Source organism: Peromyscus maniculatus, chromosome 16, assembly GCF_049852395.1.
Source record: "Peromyscus maniculatus bairdii isolate BWxNUB_F1_BW_parent chromosome 16, HU_Pman_BW_mat_3.1, whole genome shotgun sequence".
NCBI classification, from domain to species: domain Eukaryota; kingdom Metazoa; phylum Chordata; class Mammalia; order Rodentia; family Cricetidae; genus Peromyscus; species Peromyscus maniculatus.
The window spans coordinates 23,774,219-23,795,321 of NC_134867.1; positions in this window are offsets into that span (position 1 = coordinate 23,774,219).

Here is a 21,103-nt window from a genome sequence, read left to right on the forward strand (position 1 = left end):
GTAAAATAATAAGTTGCAACAGAATATGCCTATGTATCATTTTAGAACATGCTGGATTTAACTGTCTTAGGGTTTTTTATTGCTGTGAAGAGGCACCATGACCATGGCAACTCTTACAAGGAAAACATTTAATTGAGGTGATAAAATACAGTTTCAGAAATTCATGACAGGGAGCATGACAGCATGCAGGCAGGCATGGTCTGGCTACGTCTTGACCAGAAGACTGCCAGAATCTACTGATTATCACACTGAGGATAGCTTGAGAAAAAGAAACCTCAAAGCCTACCCCCACAGTGACATACTTCCTCCAATAAGGCTACACCTATGCCAACAAGGCCATACCTCCTAATAGTGCCACTCCCTTTATGGGCCATTTTCTTTCAAACCACCACACTAACACTATACTTGGATTATAATATTAAAATTTTACATTTTGGAACTTCTGGAATTTTAAAAACACATTTGGTTCATGATCAGTTCAACTTGTGGATCTTGAACCTATTAGATACAGAGGACCAATCACTATGTAGGCCAAATTCCTGATTGTGGTGATATATTGCTAATAATCTAAGAAGTAAAACTTGCCTGGAGATCAGTGGTCAGAGTTAGCCACAGAGTTAGCCATAGAGGCCAGGCAGTGGTGGCACATACCATACCTTTAATCCTAGCACTCTGGAGACAGAGGCAGATATCTGTCTCGATCTCTGTGAGTTCAAGGCCATGCTGGACTACACAAAATTAATCCAATCTAAAAGAGAAACAGCCAGGCAGTGGTGGCACATACCTTTAACTCCAGCACTTGGGATCAAACACCTTTAATCCCAGCATGAGGAAAGTTGAGACAGGAAGTGCTATCTCTGGGCATAGAAAGGAATATAAGGTGGGAGGAGACAGGAACTCAGGTCTTTTCAGGCTCTTGCAGGCTAAGGAGTTGGTGAGTTAAGACATGGCTTACTCTGCTTCTCTGATCTTTCAACTTTCACCCTGATATCTAGCTCCAGGGTTTTATGAAGACCAATTAGGATTTGTGCAACATCTGATGGGTGTATTTGCAAGAGTCCTCAACAAGATGCTAGTACACCAGTACATCAAAGAGTTTATATACCATGGCACTGAAGATATGGCTTTGTAGTCAATAACACTTGCTGTTCTTTGAGAGAACCCAAGTTGGTTCCTAGCACTCATGTGGCAACTCAAAACCAATATGCAACTTCTGTTGTAGGGATCTGATGCCCTCTTTTAGCCTGCAAGCATGAACATAGTGCACTTACATACGTACAGGCAAACTATTCATATGCATAAAAAAAGATAAACAAATATTTAAAAACTGTTTGTAAACCCCAGGTGTCATTTATTTTTATGGTAGCAAGCATTATTGAGCTTATAAAAGTCAATGAATATTATTTACTACATTTACAAGATGTCTTAGTTAGGGTTACAATTACTATGGCGAAACACCATGTCCAAAAGCAAGCTGGAGAGGAAAGAGTTTTTTATTTGACTTACACTTTGACATCCTAGTCCATTGAAGAAGTCAGCGTAGGAACTCAAAAAGGGTAGGAACTTGGAGGCAGGAGCTCATGCAGAGACCATTGAGAGGTCTGGCTTCCTCCTGTTCTTGATGGTCATCCCCTTGTACTGACATCTCCAAAATGCTGGGGTCTCTGCTTCAGCTGGGCTGTTCTTTTACCAATAACCTCTCTTGGGCTCTCTGTCTCTCTTTTTCCTTTTTAAAAAATTTTCTTGTTTTTACATCCTACCCAAAGCTTCCGGTCCCTCCCCTCTACCCAGCTGCCCTCCTTACTTCCCCCCACCCACTCCTTCTCTACTGTTTTTCTTCAGAAAAATGCAGACATCTCATGGATATCAGTGAGCCATGGTATATCAAGCTTCGGTGAGACCAGGTACCTCCCTACCACCACCACAATCAAGGTTGAATGAGACAATCCAGGAGAAGGAACAGGTCCCCAAAGTAGGCAACAGAGTCAGAGACATCCCCTACTCTCATTGCTAGGAGTCCCACATGAAGACAAGTTGTACAACTTGGTATAAATATATGCAGAGGCCCTAGGTCAGCTCCAAGCAAGCTCCTTGGTTGTTGCTACTAGGAGAGACAAGTGGAATCTGGGGACATCTCTGGGATGATCTAGGAACCTAGAACAATGGAAATTCCCAGGAATATATGAGGGTGACCCTAGCTAAGACTCCTAGCAATAAGGGATATGGAGCCTGATCCAGCTTTCTGTAACTAGGCAAGAATTCCAGTGGAGGGATTGGGACACCAATCATAAACCCCACCATAAACTCTTCAACCCATAATTTGTCCTGCCTACAAGATGTGCTGAGGTAAAGATGGCACAGAAATTGTGAGAGTGGGCTCTCTTCATTGTACCAGGCTGAAACTTCTCTCTGTGACCCTTTTAATTCGGGGGGCTTCAACAGCTCCTGAGGCTTCACTGTCTCCAATGGCCTATTCTGACCTCAGACAGTGCCAAATCTCAGCTACTTTTCATGACTGCTTCATGCCTTCAAAACCAGTACCACCTGGGAGACTCTTACACATTACCAAGTTGGGCTGCCAGTGTGAGGTACAACCTTGGCCACCTCTGGAACACTGCTCCTTGTCTGCTGACTCTGAAGAAACACCAGAAGACTTCACCTCATGTGATGCTAGTCTCTTCTTAATCACTGCTAATTTCTTAGCTCCTGCTGATGAACATTAAATGTCCCAGATTCTGACATAATAACTGTGAAAACAATATTACAGTAATTTATATATATATATATATATATATATATATATATATATATATATATATATATATATATATATATATATATGTAGCTGGAGGGCTTCTCTCCAGGTTCCCCAAGCCCCGCAGTCCCACAATCCACTTATAAAATAATCACTCAGATGCTTATATCACTTATAAACTGTATGGCCGTGGCAGGCTTCCTGCTAACTGTTCTTTTATCTTAAATTAACCCATTTTTATAAATCTATACCTTGCCACGTGGCTGGTGGCTTACCGGCGTCTTTACAGGTTGCCTCTCCTCGCGGTGGCTGCAGTTTCTCTCCTCCTTCTTCCTGTTTCCCCAATTCTCCTCTCTCTTTGTCCTGCCTATACTTCCTGCCTGGTCACTGGCCATCAGTGTTTTATTTATATAGAGTGATATCCACAGCACTTCCCCTTTCTTCTTTTTTTTAAAAAGGAAGGTTTTAACTTTAACATGGTAAAATTACATATAACAAAACAATTATCGAGCAAGAATTATAGTTACAATATTAAAGAAGATGTCCTATCTATCTTATATTTGTGAGTTTAAGGTTTTATAGCTAACTTATCTTTTATCATAACTGAGGAAATTACGACTATCTAGTCTTCAACCACATCAAAGACCTGAGAAGGAACATAATGGTACCTGAGAAATGGTAGACGGATGCAAGCAACTTTCGGGAATCTTGCAAGAGTAGACCAAGACAGCTGGCAGCCTGGACAGTCACCTAATAATGTTTCTCAGCATTGTTGGTGCATTTAAATTGGCTACAGGCCTAGAGTATTTGACAGACCATTTTCAGAAGCAGGATTTCTGAAAGACCATCTTACCCTGTCTTGGCAGAGTACAGTGGTCGCTTTCCTTGTGTCCCGCTTGTCCAGAAAGGACAGCATTGCATTTGTACTGTCAGCCATCAAGGCAAGGGCAGTTCTTTGCCCAGTAGGCCATTTTGTGCCAAAAAGACAAACTTCCAAATGGAAATGTCTTAGAAGCCCAACATTCTCTCGGGATCAATTGGTGCAGCCAGGAGCAATTGTGTCTCACGTCAACAGAATTCTAAGTTATTTAAATGCCATACTCTCTAGGTCTATGAAGTGTTTGAAGATTACCTATCTATCTGAAATGTATCTATGTATACCTAGAAGACTTAACTAACATGGCTACAGATATGATTATCATAGATGACTAATTATTAATCTATTTTTAATTATCCATTACAATTTTAAATGAGTTACATAAACACAACACCTCAAACAAGAATAGAAATATACATATATACAGTATAACAAAATTAACCCCAAGCCTGCATCAATAAACCAAAATTTATACCAATGTAAAACATTTTAAACATAAACTAAAATCTATACCAATGTAAAACATTTTAAACAAGTTGTTCTTTAAAAGTAGGTTCATTAATCTACCCTTTTATCTTATCATCTCCATATCCTATATATTCATATCATATCCCCTTTTCTTTTTTAGAAAGAGATCACATTTATAATCAACCTGTTTTAAATAAAAATATTGGTTTTTCTCTGTCCCATACCAGAGGGCTCTTCTGATTTGGGACACAAGAATCTCTTAACCATTTTTTTTTTTAAAGCAATATGTCTAGGTTTAGAGGGGGAGTGAGCCAATTCCACCTCTAAAGCCAGCTTGGTATATTTGGGAATTTGGGCGTAGCATCTCTTACTACTTCCTGCTGGAGGGGGGCGCTGTATCTTATGGGGACGCAAAGAAAATTTTAGGCCTATGGGGTAGTCCGTGAGGCTGTACTGTGGGAGCCAGTTGCCTTGAAGCTGTTCTGGATGTTGGATCATCTGGGCCATGGTGTCATCGGAGACCTTTCAGGGGGTCTTGGCTGGTGAAACCTGATGTATCTTAATCTGGAACAAATCCACAGCCTCTGGCTTTCTGTGGAAACAAAAGCAGAACCTCTTTTCCAAAGCAACATATCCTTAAATCCAAATTTTGAAGTCAAGGTACCTTTAAAATATACATTTTGGCATAACTCAACAGCTTTTGTAATCAAATATTTTTCTTCAGTTATGAATATCAAAGACAACATAATCCAGATTTTATGTGTGATAGCCATCTTTATGTGGCTTATTACGTTCACTGATTTTTTTTAAACACTTTATTTTTAGATACTATTTGTTTATATAACGGTATATATTTTTTCTTTTAAGCCTATGTACATTTTTATATGCATTGTAAATGACTTTATCTGAATCAGTCTTTTTGTGAGCCTATTGCTTTAAACTGTAGCCTTTTAAGCCTGAAACAGCGCTGTGGCTACTGGCTCCGCCCATTTCAGCTTCCCAACATGGCAGTGGTACGTTTTTCGCCAGCTCTGGGAGTCATCAAGTCTCAGAAATAGTGGGTCTAAGCTTTTATCAAAGCAGCGTGTAGCCCAGAAACCTCTTTTTTTTTTTTTTTTTTTTTAATACTAGTAAAGACTAAATCTACCACACAGCTTAATGTGCCGCTGGCAGACGCCTCATTTCTGTCATACTGCGGGTCAAACGCACACGCCAGGAACCTGCCAGTGTTCAAACCTGCGTTTTGCGGCGTCTGGCTGCCCGTATGAGACAAGAAGCAGGAACCTGGTTTTGGCTCTGTTTAGAATTGGTTATTAAATATTGTCAGGTTTAAGGTGGAAACTCGAGCCGTTGGGCGCCATTTGTAGCTGGAGGGCTTCTCTCCAGGTTCCCCAAGCCCCGCAGTCCCACAATCCACTTATAAAATAATCACTCAGACGCTTATATCACTTATAAACTGTATGGCCGTGGCAGGCTTCCTGCTAACTGTTCTTTTATCTTAAATTAACCCATTTTTATAAATCTATACCTTGCCACGTGGCTGGTGGCTTACCGGCGTCTTGACAGGTTGCCTCTCCTCGCGGTGGCTGCAGTGTCTCTCCTCCTTCTTCCTGTTTCCCCAATTCTCCTCTCTCTTTGTCCTGCCTATACTTCCTGCCTGGTCACTGGCCATCAGTGTTTTATTTATATAGAGTGATATCCACAGCATATATATATATATATATATATATATATATATATATATTAAGATAGTTAATATATATATATATATCTTAACTATCAAGTGGAAAATGCATACGCTGAAAATACAAATATCTAGGGAAAATATATTATAAGACATTGAAATGAATACACTTATTTTTATAGATTGGGATATTTGATATGGTTTAAGCATCTACACTAACTGTGATGCACAGATTTAATGCAAACCCTAGAAAAATCTCAAAGGCAGTTTTATATGCAAGGGAAATAAGTCCCAAGGTTCTTGTGGAACCACAAAATCATAATTAGTCAGATCACTTGGTATGGTTTACATGTTGAATGTCTCTCAGCTATCTACTATACTAGTTGAAGCCTCGGGCCCAGATTGTTATGAGGAGCTGGAACCCTTTAAGAGATGGAAGTCTGATGGGAAGTGCTTAAGTGACTGGGGGACACAGATCAAAGGAGGCTGTGTGGCTCTGCTCTTCTTTCCTCCCCTGCTTTCTGACTCGTGACATGTTGGTGGATTTGCTCTATTGCATGCTTCTGCTGTGGTGTGCTGCCTTATTAGAGGCCCAGAGACCTGCAGCATCTTGCTTTGTAGAGAAAGTTCTTGAACTGTGAGCCAAAATAAGCTGTTTCTTTTTTTCTATTTGTTTTTAAACATTTATTTTGCATTATTCTTGATAATTTCACACAAGGGTACTGTGTGTATATTATTTATATCATATACTTCCCCAACCCCCACTTTCTCTCTTGGACCCCTACTTGGGCTCAATATCAAGACTTCCTCATTTTCTCCTCATCTTCTTTAATTACTCATGCACATGCATGCAACACACACACACACACACACACACACACACACACACACACACTACAACATACAACATATTGACTCCATTTAGTATTGCTCATATGTGTTTAAGGGGAAACATCCTATTGGGGGCTTATCCCCTGGCAAATAATGATTCTCCTTTTATCAGCCATTGATTACCTATAGTTCTTCATCCAGGGTTGGGGCCTTGTGAAATGTCCTATATATATGTTGAGTGTTAATAGGTGCTGTTATTTTGCAGGTCTCTCTTGTGACAAGATTGTTAAGATTTTATGGGCACAACTCCCTGTTGTATATAGAAGACACTATCTTGTAACAGACATCTTGGTTCTCTGGCTCTGACGATCTAGAGGACTTTATCCTGAGTCTCTAATTCTCCTGACTCTGCAGTGCCCATCCCAACAGATACATCTAAACTGTTACTTTTTGTTAAGTTATTTGATTTGGATATTTATACATACTGCTGCAAGTCTAACAGAGAAAATTGGTACCAAGATGTTGTGCTTTGCTATAAATATGAAAGATGGTATGAAGTAGCTTTTGTCATTGAATTATGAGATGAATTTGCAAGAGTATGAAAAAGTAGGTTGGAGACAGTCTAAAGTGCTATGACTGGAGTTTAATGAGTGATCGATCATGTTGGGAGATGCTAATAGAAATGTGGATCAAGGGACTGGAGAGATGACTCAGCTGTTACAGTGCATACTGCTCTTGCTGAGGATTGGAGTTCAGTTCTCAGCATTCACATCAAGCAGCTCAAAACTGCTTGTAACTCCAGACACAGAATATCAAATACTTCTGATTTCAGCAAGCACTTGCACTCACATGCAAATAACCACACTCACATACATACCACACATCATTAAGAATAACAGATATAAATTAAAAAAGAAATGTGGGCCTAAAAGTCTGTACTTATGATGCTTCATGTGGAAATGGAGAGTGATTATGAATCAGATTCAAGGCTCCTGATTATATCACAGCAAAGACTTTGTATTGATTTTGTCTACTCTTTGTACCTTTATGGGACTCTGATCGTAAAGGTGATATGTCACTTTATCTGCCAGAGGAACTTTTAAGACAGCAAAGCTGTGACTTGAGTATCATTGGCTGCTTTGAGCTAAATTTATATTGAGAATTGCAAGCAATGATTGAAAACTTTTCAATTTAGCAAATAATAATAATAATAATAATAATAATAATAATAATAATAACTCCCCCCCAAAAGAACCAACACTGAAAAATAGGAATGAATTAAACATCTATCTATGATTGGTACATTTGTTAATGAAATTAGCACCAACAAAAAGAAGTCATAGGCTTGGCATCAAGATAATAAGAAAGGCTTATGTCTTCTGCTGGGTTTTAGATTACTCACTTATTTTCTGTAACTTTGGTTCAGTGGTCATGCATTAATTTAATTCACATTTACCTTAGAAAGTATTTCTCCTTTGGGTCTGAAAAATAATTTTGCTGCAAATAATAATCTAGGCTTGAAGTTCTTTTCTTTGAGTAATTCTAACTCCATCATTATATTCCCCTTTGTCTACATGAGTTTCTGCTAAAAGGTTGTATTTTTCTTCATTCTTATTCAATATATTTTTTTGAAAATTTAGAGTCTTCAGGCCAGAGAAAGAAATAAAAACATTATGAATCAGAAATAAAGAAGTTCTATTATCCCTGTTTGTAAATGATATTACTCTACTTTTACCAAGAGACTCTTGATCATTTGATGACAGATTCAGCAAAGTGGTGAAATCAATATACAATTTAATAGTTAACTAGCAGAGAAAGAAAGCAGAAAAAAATCCTGTTCACCTTAATTTCAGAAAATATTTAGTAACAAATCTAAGCAAAATGATAAAAGGACCTCTACAATGAAAATAATTCAACACTGAATAAAGCAGGTTGGAAAGATTTATATGTTTGTCACTAAAATGGTTTTACTCACAGAAGTAACCCATAAATTCAATGCAATCCCCATTAAATAACTAGTAAGAATCTATATAAGAATAGAAAAAAACAATGATAAAATTTACTTCAAAGCACAAAAGACATCAAGTGATCAAGGCAATCCTAGGTAAAAAAAAATAATAATGTTGATAGCTTCATAATACCAGATTTCAAAATATACTAAAGAGCCACAGTAACAAAATCAACATGGTGTTAGCCTTAAAACACACACACACACACACACACACACACACACACACACACACACACACACACTTTAGACTAGAATAGATATGAAAATATAAATGCCATGTACAACCATCAGATTTTATGAAAAAAGCTGCCCATTAATTGCAACTATTGCAATAAGCTAGGAGGCATACATAAAAGACATAGAGATTGAGAAAGAAGACACACAACATTTTTGTATTCATAGACAATACAATTATGTAGATAATCCCAATCCTAATGAACCAGCATAGAATATGTGTTAGTATTCACATCATTTTAATATGACACAAAAAAATCAATCAAAATCCTACTTAATAATAATGGCCACACAAAGACCAAAATTAAAAATATAATACAATCACCTCAAAGAATATATATTATATATAAGATTAATAAAACATATATGATTTATATGCTAAGAATTATTGTGTACTGATAAAGAAGTCAAAATGTAGACATTCTTTTTTTTTTCATTTTCATGAGCATATCATGATCATAGATTGGAAACAAACATTATACAGATGTTAGCTTTCTCTAAATTGATTACAAGGTTGATGACCTTTCTATCAAAATCCATGAAATCTCTTTGTAGATACAGGCATGCTTTTTCTAAAGATACATAGGAAAGCATTATGTTGAGCATTGATAGTCTAGTATTGAAATAGACGTATGAAGTAGGAACAATCATTCTACTCAATATTAAGTTATACTACACAGCTACCACAATTACTACATGGTTTTGGTGGACAGAGTCACAGACCACTGGAATAGAAAATACAGAAATAGTTCCCCACAAATATCCCAACTGATTTTTTTTTTGACAAAGATAAATAGCAGTTCAGTAGAAGAAAGACTGATGACATTTCAACAAATTGTGCTATAATAGGGACCATGAGGAAGAAGAAGATCTCCCAAGTAAGGGCAAATAGAAATTACTGTTATAAGGAACTGTAGTAGGAGGATTAAATAGGGAGGGGCAATGGAGGGAAAGGTAAAGGATAAAATGTGGGCTAAGACATCTAATGCCAAAGGTCATTTGAAAAACCCTATGGAGACTTACTACTGTAGCAGCTTCCTAAAATATGTACATATATAGAAGGAATTTAAATGGAATTACCAAATAATAGGGGAGACAATACCCAAACTAGATATCTTGTATAACCAAGTAAAGCTTCCAGTGCCAGGAATGTGTCACATCTTGTTGAATCATGTGCCCAAATGAACCCATGGTACCCCCAAATTATCACAGGCTATTGCCAAGGCTATTGGTTGCTCTCCATAATCTGGTAGGAAGACCCTACTGCTAAAGACAATTCTTACTATCTTATCAAAGACAGAAAAGTCAATCTGGTGACTTACGAGAAATGACACCCTTATAGATTAATGTTTATGGTGCTGGAAGTTGCCCTGTACACTATCAGAGGAGAAACTAATCATCAGTATTGCCCAGATACAAACCCTGCAACCTACAAAAATGACCTGTGTTGTAGAACATTAGTTCAAGATGTGCTACATTTGTTTATGCTATGGAACATTTGTTTAAGGATGCAAAGATGTGTTACATTCTTTTATGTTACATTTATTTAACTCTATGAAGCTGTGTTACTTTGCTTGCCTGAAACACCTGATTGGGCTAATAAAGACGTGAATAGCCAATAGCTAGGCAGGAACTAGGATGGGTGGCACTGGTAGACAGAGAGAATAAATCTAGGAAGAGTAGATCAAGGAGCAAGAAAAGGAAGAGAGAGGACTCCAGGGGCTAGCCACCTAGCTATACAGCAACTCATGGAGTAATAAGTAAATAAAGGTATATAGAACAGAGAAAAATAAAAGTCCAGAGGCAAAAGGTTGACAGGATAATTTAAATTAAGAAAAGCTGTCTATAAAGAAGCCAAGCTAAGGACAGACATTCATAAGAATAAAACTTTATGTGATTTATTAGGGAGTTGGGTGGCAGGCCACCCAAAAGAGTAATTAGCAAAGAGTAAAAACACCTGACTACAGACCTGGATGCAAATATACTGGTGTAATAGTGGCAACATGTTACAAGAGTAACCAACCACTTTTTTTTATTGTATTTAAGGTTCGCTCCATGAGACAGAACCCATACCTGGCACTGCTAAAGATAAGACATAGGCAGAGGGTAGAACCTAATACTATTATTCCATGGAAGGAACATATCTATACAATGTTTCCCAAAGGCATAGTACAATACCTATAGATCAGTGCTTCACTCAGTCACCATCAGAGAAATTTCTTCTTGCAGTATATGACAACAACACTGAAACCCACAACTGGACAATGTGCAGAGAGTGAGAGACTTTGGAGTACTCAGTAATAAATAAGATATCTTCACCAAAGTGCCACCCTTAGGTCTTAGGGATATATGTGGAAGAGGAGTCATAAGTACTGTAAGAACCAGAGTGGATGGATGACTTCAAGGTGATGGTTTCTTCCAGACAAAATAGGACTGATGTACATATGAACTCAAGAAGACTTTGATAGTATGCACAAAGTCTGTACATGTTCAAGTCAGATGGTCCCAGCACTGGGAGGAGTAAGTGGACATGGCCTTTGTGCTGGCTAATTTTATGTCAACTTGACACATGGTACAATTCATCAGAGATGAGGGAGTCTCAGTTGAGTAACTATGTCCAAAAGATCCTGCTACATACTAGCTTATAAGGCATTTTAATTAGTGATTGATAGGGGTAACATGGCTAATTGTGTGTGTGGACACAGCTGGGTTGATTGTCCTGCCTTCTATAAGAAAGCAATCTGAGCAAGCTAGTAAGAAGCACTTCTCTCAAGCCTCTGCAACAGCTCCTGTTTCCAGCTTCCTGTTTGGTTTGAGTTCTTGTTCTGATTTCTTTAGATGACTGTCTTACTTAGGGTTTCTATTGCTGTGAAGTTGAACCATGACAACAGCAACTCTTATAAAAAATTTTTAATTTGGGGTGGTTTACATTTTCAGAGGTTTAATCCATTATCATCATGGGTGCAATATGGTGATGTCCAGGCAGACATGATACTGGAGAAGGAGCTGAGATTCCTACATCTTGACCTGCAGACAACAGGAAATAGTCTGAGATACTGGGTGTGGCTTGAGTATATATGAGACCTCAAAGCCCACCTCCATAGTGACACACTTCCTCCAACAAAGCCACACCTACTCCAACAAAGACACACCTCCTAATAGTGCCACTCCCAAAGAGCTTAGGGGAGCCAATTATTTTAATGCTACAATAATGAGCAGTGATGTAGAAGTGTAAGCCAAATAAACCCTTTCCTCTCAAAGTTGCTTTTGTCCTGGCATTTCTTCACAGCAATAGTAATCCTAACTAGGACAAGTTCCATCACTAATAAAGAAGCTATCTGCAATTGACACCTGCTGGTAAAAGAGAAATCAGTTTTTTTCCAATGAGTCCCACAGAGCATATTAACCACACTCCAGAGCAGCTCTCAATACCCCAAAGCAGTTGGCCAACACAAACTAAACTCAGTTTTTTTTTTTTTTGTTATTGTTGTTTGTTTTTTGTTTGGGCTTGTTGTTTTAATTACTTTTTTTCATTTTTTGTTCATTTGTTTAGATTCTTGTTTTTGTGGAGTTTGGGCTTTTGTTTTTGTTGTTTGAGATAAAAAAATAAAGCTGGGTGGCTAGGGAGATGGAGAGGATCTGGGAGGAATTAGGGGAGAGGAAATATGATCAAAACATGTTGTACGAAAAATGTTTTAATTAAAAATAATAAAAAAAACCCAAAAATTCTTAACCAAAAAGAGAGAGAAAGAGTGAAAGAAACAAAACCTACTGAATCTCTCAATTTTTGGAGTGTTTTGATCTTTACATTATGATGTGTTGGTCTTACAAAATGATTTAGTTGCCTTTTCTCATTCTTTTTTTCTGAAGTTATATAAGATTCCTACTGATTCTTTTTTAATACTTTGAGATGGTTCACCAGAATGTTTTTTAGGCTAAAATTTCTTCCTGGGATGATTTTCAATTATACATATAGTTGCTTTAATTTAAATAAGACAATATAGATTTATAATTTATTCTCATTCTTAATTTAATAAATCTCATCATTAAAGGAAGTTATCCATTTGCTTCAGTTTTATAACATTTTCTTATGGTATTTTGCTATCTCCAGGGCTTTAAAACTGATATTTTATTTTTCATTCTTTTGTTAATTGATATATTTGTAAATATTCATGTTCTGATGCCTGTATATACTATTTTATAATAGAAGCAGTGTTTTTAGCATTTGTATTATATCAGACATTTATCATTTCTTCATTACAGCATTCAAAATATACTCTTCTATCTATTTTGGTATTAAATAAAAATATGGTCAACCATGGATACACCACTGTGCAAATAAAGTACTTAGACCTTCTAATTGTAACTTTGTACACATTGACCAATCTTTTCCTAACCCATTTCAATTATGTTAGTGATAATTTGTGTATTTTACCTTCTTTTTCCTGAGAAGAGAGATAAATATTGAACTTATCAAAAAGGTAAGTTTGGTCTTCATGAAGACCAAAACTGTGATGACTGCAGATGCCATTATTTTTCTCTCAGGTTCTGTTCTAGTGAGAGTTAAATTCTGAGCAGTACTTTAGTTGCCAGTCTCTTGACTTTGTGCTTTATTAGATATATATGTATTTTGCAGGCCACTAACTTTTAAGGAACGGTTCATTCTTTTCAGTTAAAACTTAAAGTCAACAAGAAATGAACTACAAAGTGTATCTCTATTCTCTTTTGGGGAAATTGTAAACATTTGGGTTGGATTTCCAGATTCCTTTGGAGAGGATATCTTTGGAATCTTGTCCCACCTTGTACTATCTTGAAATCAATTGATGTTGGTATTGCTCATTGTTGAGTTCCTTGGATTCATTGATTCTGTTGCCGCTAACTATGTTCTGTCATTCCCCAGGGCACTACAGTCCAGTTTTCTCCTTGATTCCTGCTTCTGCCCTAGGTTTAGGGAATAGTGAACCCCAGGAAAAGCTGCACAAATGTATGAAGTAGTTTGCTTCCTTATTCTCAAGATTTGAAAATCTTTCAGCTTTAACCTGGAGTTGGTTGATCTCCAGGGTCTGTACATACCTTGTACCACACGGTCATTGTACACTTACATGGGCAGAGAAATCACCCTGAGAGGAAGCTCTTCTGCCATTACTCCAGTCACAACAATAAATCTCACATTAAGGTTAACCTTAGTGACATAATGTATCAATTCTTGTCTTATTGCTATGACTTGACTATTACCCCTGAGAATTTTACTTTTGATTCCTCTTTATTCTCACCATTGTGTTAATGAATTTCCCTATGCCTACATCAGTGCAAGTATTTCCCATTTTTAGTCTTACCTGGGTGCAAACTGGATAGATTTATTATAGATTTATTTATCTGTACTTCATCAGAACTTATCTATGGGTAAAACAAACAATAAAACCCACACAAAAGTGAAAATTCCAAGACTAAAAACCATTCAATATTTGCATCTATCCTGTATATCAGCAAGTCAGTGATTACTACACTAATGTTAGTAGCCCATTTTGCTGTGGTCAGAAACACCTGACTTGAAAATAGAAATGTATGAGATAGAGATTTCATTTTGCTTCCTTTCTTGAGCTGGATTCATAATTCCATCACTAATCCCAATTAAAGCACTTTTTGACTTCAAACTTCAATGGGCTGTTTGTAAAAAGAGAGAAAGAAAAAAGAAAGGCAGAACAATGCAGAAGAATGAGGGGGTCAAGTGAGGAGGCCATGGAGGAGGAAGGAGTCTGTGCCTGAATAATTACAAATTGTTCATGTGAAATGGTTGAAAATATATTAGTGCTCTTGACTGTTGGCAACACATTTACTGAGAAAATAGCTCCTATTACCCCACCATGAGTGTTCAACAAGTTAACAACACAGGGCTCCACTTTCCTTCCCTTTAGAAATTAATCTCCTCGGAGTCTTTCTTCAGGCACCCATTAGCGGGTCAGAAGGCCGGCCATTTGTTTCATTCTCCACTACTCTTTTTCCTTTCAGGGCTCTTTTTGTTTCCTTGCTGTTTTCATCTCCTTTCAGGGTGTATAAAATATGTAGGGATAAGTTTCTTTCTTCAAGCTGGAGTCCAGGTAGGCACATAGTAGAGACAAGCATCACTGAATAGAAAGCTTGTTGGGAAGCTAACAGCTGCAGCATGTGTGGATCTGGATTTCCTAAATGATCTGAAGCCTTTGCGAACATAAAAGTTAATGTAAATACTTTAGACTGAGGAAAATATTTGCAGGGAATGCAAATTTTCAAACCACCACTCTTCTAAGAGAATTGCTTTAATTTTCATTGGGCTTGTTGGAAAGCTAATGGTTATAAGACCCTGGTAGGAACATATCTGGTTTATAGCTCTCAGGCAGTGTTTTTATGCTCTTGAAAAAAATAGCACAGTGCTTTAACATTCCTAAAGAGAAATGGTGTATTCTATTGTTTACGAAGTTGTAAGGCTGATACTTTTAATCTCCCTGTTATGTTTATGATCCAGTATCTCTCATCCTTCGATGAATAGGACTTGGTAAATGTTCACATGAGACAGGTCTAGATCTTAGTCACACAGACTTGGATGAGAGATTGCAAGCAAGGAGTTATGGTCTAAAGTGGAAATGAAAGTGCACAGTAAAGCTCTAACCAGAAACTAAAATTCAATAGAAGGTGTGACTATCTATGCCCAAATAAAAAGAGCCCTTCCAAAAAGCCTAGCTAAATCCTTCAGCTGCTCAAGCTATCTTAGTCTCTTGCTGCCTGGCATTAGAACAAGATTGTGTCGAATTTCTATCTACTAAAAGAGAAAAGGCTTCCTCAGATAATTTTACGTGTATCTGATTATAATAGTCTAATCTTATAATTGCCCTATTTTAAATTAGTATTGCTCTTTTTGATACTGATACACATAACACAGGGCTTGTATGCATTCTTTTTAAAGTACCACAGAAAACACTAAGGCCAAGATGTAAAGATGGTGGACCTCCCATGGTGCTGAACTCCATTTCAGTTAGATTGATTTGCTGAGATGGATGACATTCTCCTCAACTAGACCAGTGGATTCTTTCCAAATGAAGGAAATTCAAATAAAGAGGGCTACCCTTTCAGAGCTTTTCTTTCATGAATGATTTGTGGGTAATTATACTCCATTGAGAGTCTCAAAGGCAGCACAAAATGTTTAGTTTTCTAGCCACTAAATACGGGGTGATATTCTTTTTTAACAACATAAGGTGAGACTTGTACATTTATATAACAGTTGCGATTTGAAATTGTAATGAGGTGAAGAATTCACCAGAAAATGCTCACAAGTGTGTCTCCCGAGAAATGACTGACGCTCAGGGGGAAGTGTGAGTGAGGAGGAAGCTCAGGGGAGCAGGCAGTGAAGGGCACCTCTAAAACACCGGAGGTGCTGGATGGAGGCGGAGGGTGGGGGCTGAAGTCCTCCTAGTGTCTTCCTTCGCTGGAGATGATATTCAGTGAAATAGGGGCCAGTAGGAAGGGAGAGGGAGGCGGGAAGGCACAGAGGACAGAATGCTGGAGAATTGGGGTCCTGACATCGGAAGCCTTTCTGGGTGGCAGGTGAGACAACACGGAGGCGTGGAGTGGGCAGGCAAGGGAGTTGGAAGAGGAATAAAAGATTTTTCATGACGTGCTGTGGATTATAAATCAAGTCATTTAAATTTTATTTGCTATGTCAGGGAAGGCTGCAGTTCTTTTGTGTACTTTTAGTCTCTAGGCTGCGTGGCCTTGAATGTGACTTTCAGTCTGAGCCACATGGGGTCCTGAGTTTATTTTGTTCACAGAATTTCCTGGTTTCTGGGTGTGAAAGATACATTAAACGCTGATTTATCTTTTAGAACAAGAGACACAGGCCCGAGGATAGAACTAAGAACGATGGAGCTCCTTGAGTTCTCACGCTGCATCTTCCGACAATTACCTGAGTGACTTTCGGGGGACCTTGACCTATTTCGGGCCACTTTCTTAATCTGTAAAATAAGAAGGTTAAAGGAGGTAATTTAAAGGTTAACCCTCAACACTAGTTAAAAATGTAAGCTAGAGTAAATGCAGCTAAAAAAGATTATTAACAGTTACTATCATGTTCACCCCCCCCCCCCAAAAAAAGACAAAAGTAGCAATGTATGATTGAATTGCAATTCGGAATCTATCTGTATTATCCAATTGTGTGTCTTGTTTAGTTTTAGCGACATTTCTTCAAGGTAGGTACCACCATCCCCATTTTATAGTTGTAGAAATGGAGGCTCAGAAAACCTGAATTAGCTGAGACCACTAGTTTCACTTAATTAATGTGAGAAAATGGATTTGAACCAGGTGTGCCTGACTCCGAAGCCAGGCCAGGATCTCACACCTTGCCTGCATGTTTACGATACAGGGCTTGAATAATCCAACCTGAGCATCAGACCTAGCAATTTCCGGAGAGTACTAGCATAATGTTCCCAGCATTCTTCAGAGGAGGCGTTGTCATGAAACTGTCATCTTTCAATCAACTTGACCTTCTGAATGACTTCTACCCTGCTCGTCCCAGGGCAGAGATACTCCTATATCCTTTTTTTTTTTTTTTTTTGAAAATACCTCTTTCTATGTTTAAGGTGTGTTGCAAAGTTTTGTAGAATTTTGAATCCCTCATCTGTGTTCTAGATGGATGAGTACAGAGTGAAATGTGTATAGGCTTCCACCCCCACCTTCTTCTTTTTTTTTTTTTTTAATACAGTAAAATGTCAGGTCTTGTATTAGTACATTTGTTGTTGTTGCTGCAGCAGTAACAAGACACCAGACAAAAGCAACTTTAAAACAGAAGGGTTAAGCCAGGGATAGTAGTTTATGCCTTTAATCCTGGCAGTAGGGAGGCAGAGGCAGGGGAATCTCTGAGTTTGAGCCCAGCTCACACAGTGGGAATTGAGGGCAGTAGGAGTGTGTGTCTGTTTATTGAATTATATCTGCAGTCAGAAGACAGAGGAAGGAGGGAGGGAGGGACGGGGAGAGAGAGAAAGAAAGGTTCCCTTTATTCTTTTTCTATTTTACTTAATCTGAGACCTTGGTCTCTGAGAGAGTGCTGCTAGCATCCATCCCTAGTAGCACCCCACTGGAAATACCTTCACAGAGATGCCCAGAAGTGTGACTCCTTGGGGTTTCCAAATCTAGGCAAGTTGAGAATGTAGATTAACTGTCCCATAGCTGATGCATCTCTACTTCTGTTCAGTTATTCTTGAAAGATTCTGTTGGGTTTTCACTATTTTTTGCCCAGTCACTATTTACCCAGGTTGAAAAAAAAATGCTTCAGGGGAAACCAGTTTTGGGAGTCTGATTCTGTTTCTACTAAAGGAAAAACATATATATATATATATATATATATATATATATATATATATATATATATATATATAATCAGCTCACAGGCCAGGTAAGCTGTACATAAACTATTTACATCCTCCTCTTCCCACTTCTCACTTCCCCTAAGGCAAATACATCCCTTTTCTTCTCTCCTTACATAACCTGAAGCCCCATGCATATCTGAGCCTTTCCCAGAGGTATGGAGAATGATGTATTAAGCCATCTGCATCCATTTTTAACCACACAAAATACCACCTTCTACCCAAACCGAATTTATGAAGGAAATATCTCAAGCTGAATCTTGGACATAGAGGTTGTTGTTTTGACATCTAAATTAAGTCATGAGATTTTGGAGAATGCATCATAGTCTTCTTGCACATAAATTTTTATGCATATTATGATCTTTTCAGGTAGAATTAATCACTGTCTCCCTGTGATCCTATACCATATTTATTTATATCTCTATTATAATATGGGTCCTACCTTTTTCTTCCATTTTCATGATTTATGTGCATGCTTCATCTTTTCTTCTAGACTGTAAACTTGTTAATACTGGGGACCATATTTTTAGACTGGAGCTGAATATTTAAATCTGTGAGACATAGCTTAAATCTTTGTGGCATTCTCTTACTGTATACCTAAAAGCATCAAGAGTTAAATTTTTAAAGTTCAGAGAGATAACTTTAATTCAGAATCCAAGGTTGGTAACGATGTTTAGGATTATTTTTCATAGTTTGCAAAATTTTAGGAAAGAGATTTATGAAGAAGTACAGCATGTCCTCACCATTCAGCCAAGTTAGATCCTAACACTTAGAGAAAGTTTGCTGGATGGAAGAAGTCCTGTTCTACTGCCAACTTACCTTTAAAAGTGGGCTAGTTTTTCCATAAAATGGTTAGCCCACAATCTAGGCTTGTGTAGACATGAAAGTATCATGTCTTGTCTTTTAAAATTCTCCTCTTAAAACAATAAGGGCGGGCAGGATAATTAACAAAAAGGAAGATCATTAGATTATCAAATTATATACTGTTAGACCTGTTACACTTTATTTACACAGGTTCAGTCAAAGATAATCAATTTTATTGACATTTTAAGGTATCTTGGGGCAATGTTCACTATTTTTTATGTCTCTTCCATTTTCAATTTGCTCTCCCCAAAAGTTCCAAACCAATATATGAGGTCTTAGAAGTTTTCACCAATTAAACTCTGAAAGGTCAATAAAATGCTAATTAGCCCAAGATGATGAGTGTTAAGAGTTCAAGAAGCCTCACTTGAAAAGAATGATCAGCTGATCTTGCTTGAAGCTTCCCAGTCCCCTTCCCTCGCTCTCCCCACTTATCTTCCTTTTTATATGTTCTGCTACCAGTTCCTTTAGGCCACCAACTGTAGATACACAAGGAAAATGCATACATTCTAGTATTAGGACTGCAGGACTTCACAGCCTATATATGCTCAAGACTAGCAAAACATTAAAGATAAGCAGCCCACATGGGAAGATCCAAATGTAAAATTAGAGCAAAGAGAACGAGCAGGCAAGAAAAGAGATAGGATTTGAACTGAAACTCAAAGGATAATGAAGTAGGAACCTTTGCACAGACATCTCAGACAGGGAATTTTATGTGCCATGACACAGATGAGGTTGGAGTCAACAGTGACCATCCCCTGTCCTGGAAACACCAGCATTAACTATAAAATGAATTGTGAGGGAAGAGTGGGCATGAGGTGTGGCAGATGATGACCTCAGCTGTTATGCTAAGCAATTTGCTCTTTTTTCCCCCAATCACTCTAAGAACCTTTGGAGGATTTTGAGCAGGGAACAGCAAAGCTCAAGTTTTGTATGTCCAATGGTCCTAAAGCAAGACTGGAGGACAGGACTAGAGTGTGAATTTGGTCTTTGTACTTGAATCCTTACAAATTATGTCTCACTCCAAATGAGTCACAGAAATGACAATGGGAAGCATGGGAAAGTTGAAAACTTATTTGGTGGTAAAATTAGCTTAAGTTAGTGCATGGGTGAGAGAAAGTCCTTATCATACCCTGAGTATGTCTCAGGGACAATGTACTATATGAACCTGGTATTTAACATGTTATGATGAACAGAATAGGCTATAAAGACAATTGAACAGAAGGTCCACTTTAAGCTCTCTGCAAATCATAGATCTATTCCTCTAGTAGATTGCTGAGGTCTTAGATTCAGAGTGAGAGATCTTCTCACAGCATGAATATATTGCTCAGGTCTGTATTCCTTGCAGGCTGCCTCATGAAGATCATCTTACAGGTGGGCTCTTGGTATTTGTGCTCTGAAGCCAGATTGAGGTAGTTTTACTCACAAGTTTGTGAACTCTCCTAATAAAATCTTATTCATCAAAGAAAAGGCTCCATGGATTCCTCAGTTCCTGTGGTCATTTCAGGACACCAGAGAGATGCTTGCTGATTTCGATAATATTGGAAACCACATAGGCTAGCCTTCAGACACTCTGATCTGACACGATTAGAGCTATGAAATTTCCATAATTATCAACACATGGAACTTTTCACAGTTTTCAAAGAAAAAAAAATGTGGTTGGCGTGTTTCCTGCCTTAAACTTGTGTTTAAAATTCTCCTTTTGTTCCATCCTGAATAGTTGGAGGAGTGCATGATTGAGCCTGTCAATTTGAAATATGGTTTTCAGACTTCAAGATATGGTAGAGATATTTTTTCTTCTTCTCTTCACATGAGTGCAGAAGCTAAGTAGCTATTCTGTAAGATATTTTTGTTTCCATTTTGAGGGGCCTTTGCACTCAGCAGTTCACCTCCTTCCCATTTTGTAACAATGAAAACCGATAATGCTGCTACTTAAAGTTTGTGGAAACACAGGTGTGTTTTCCACCACGTTTTCTATCAACAATTGTATATC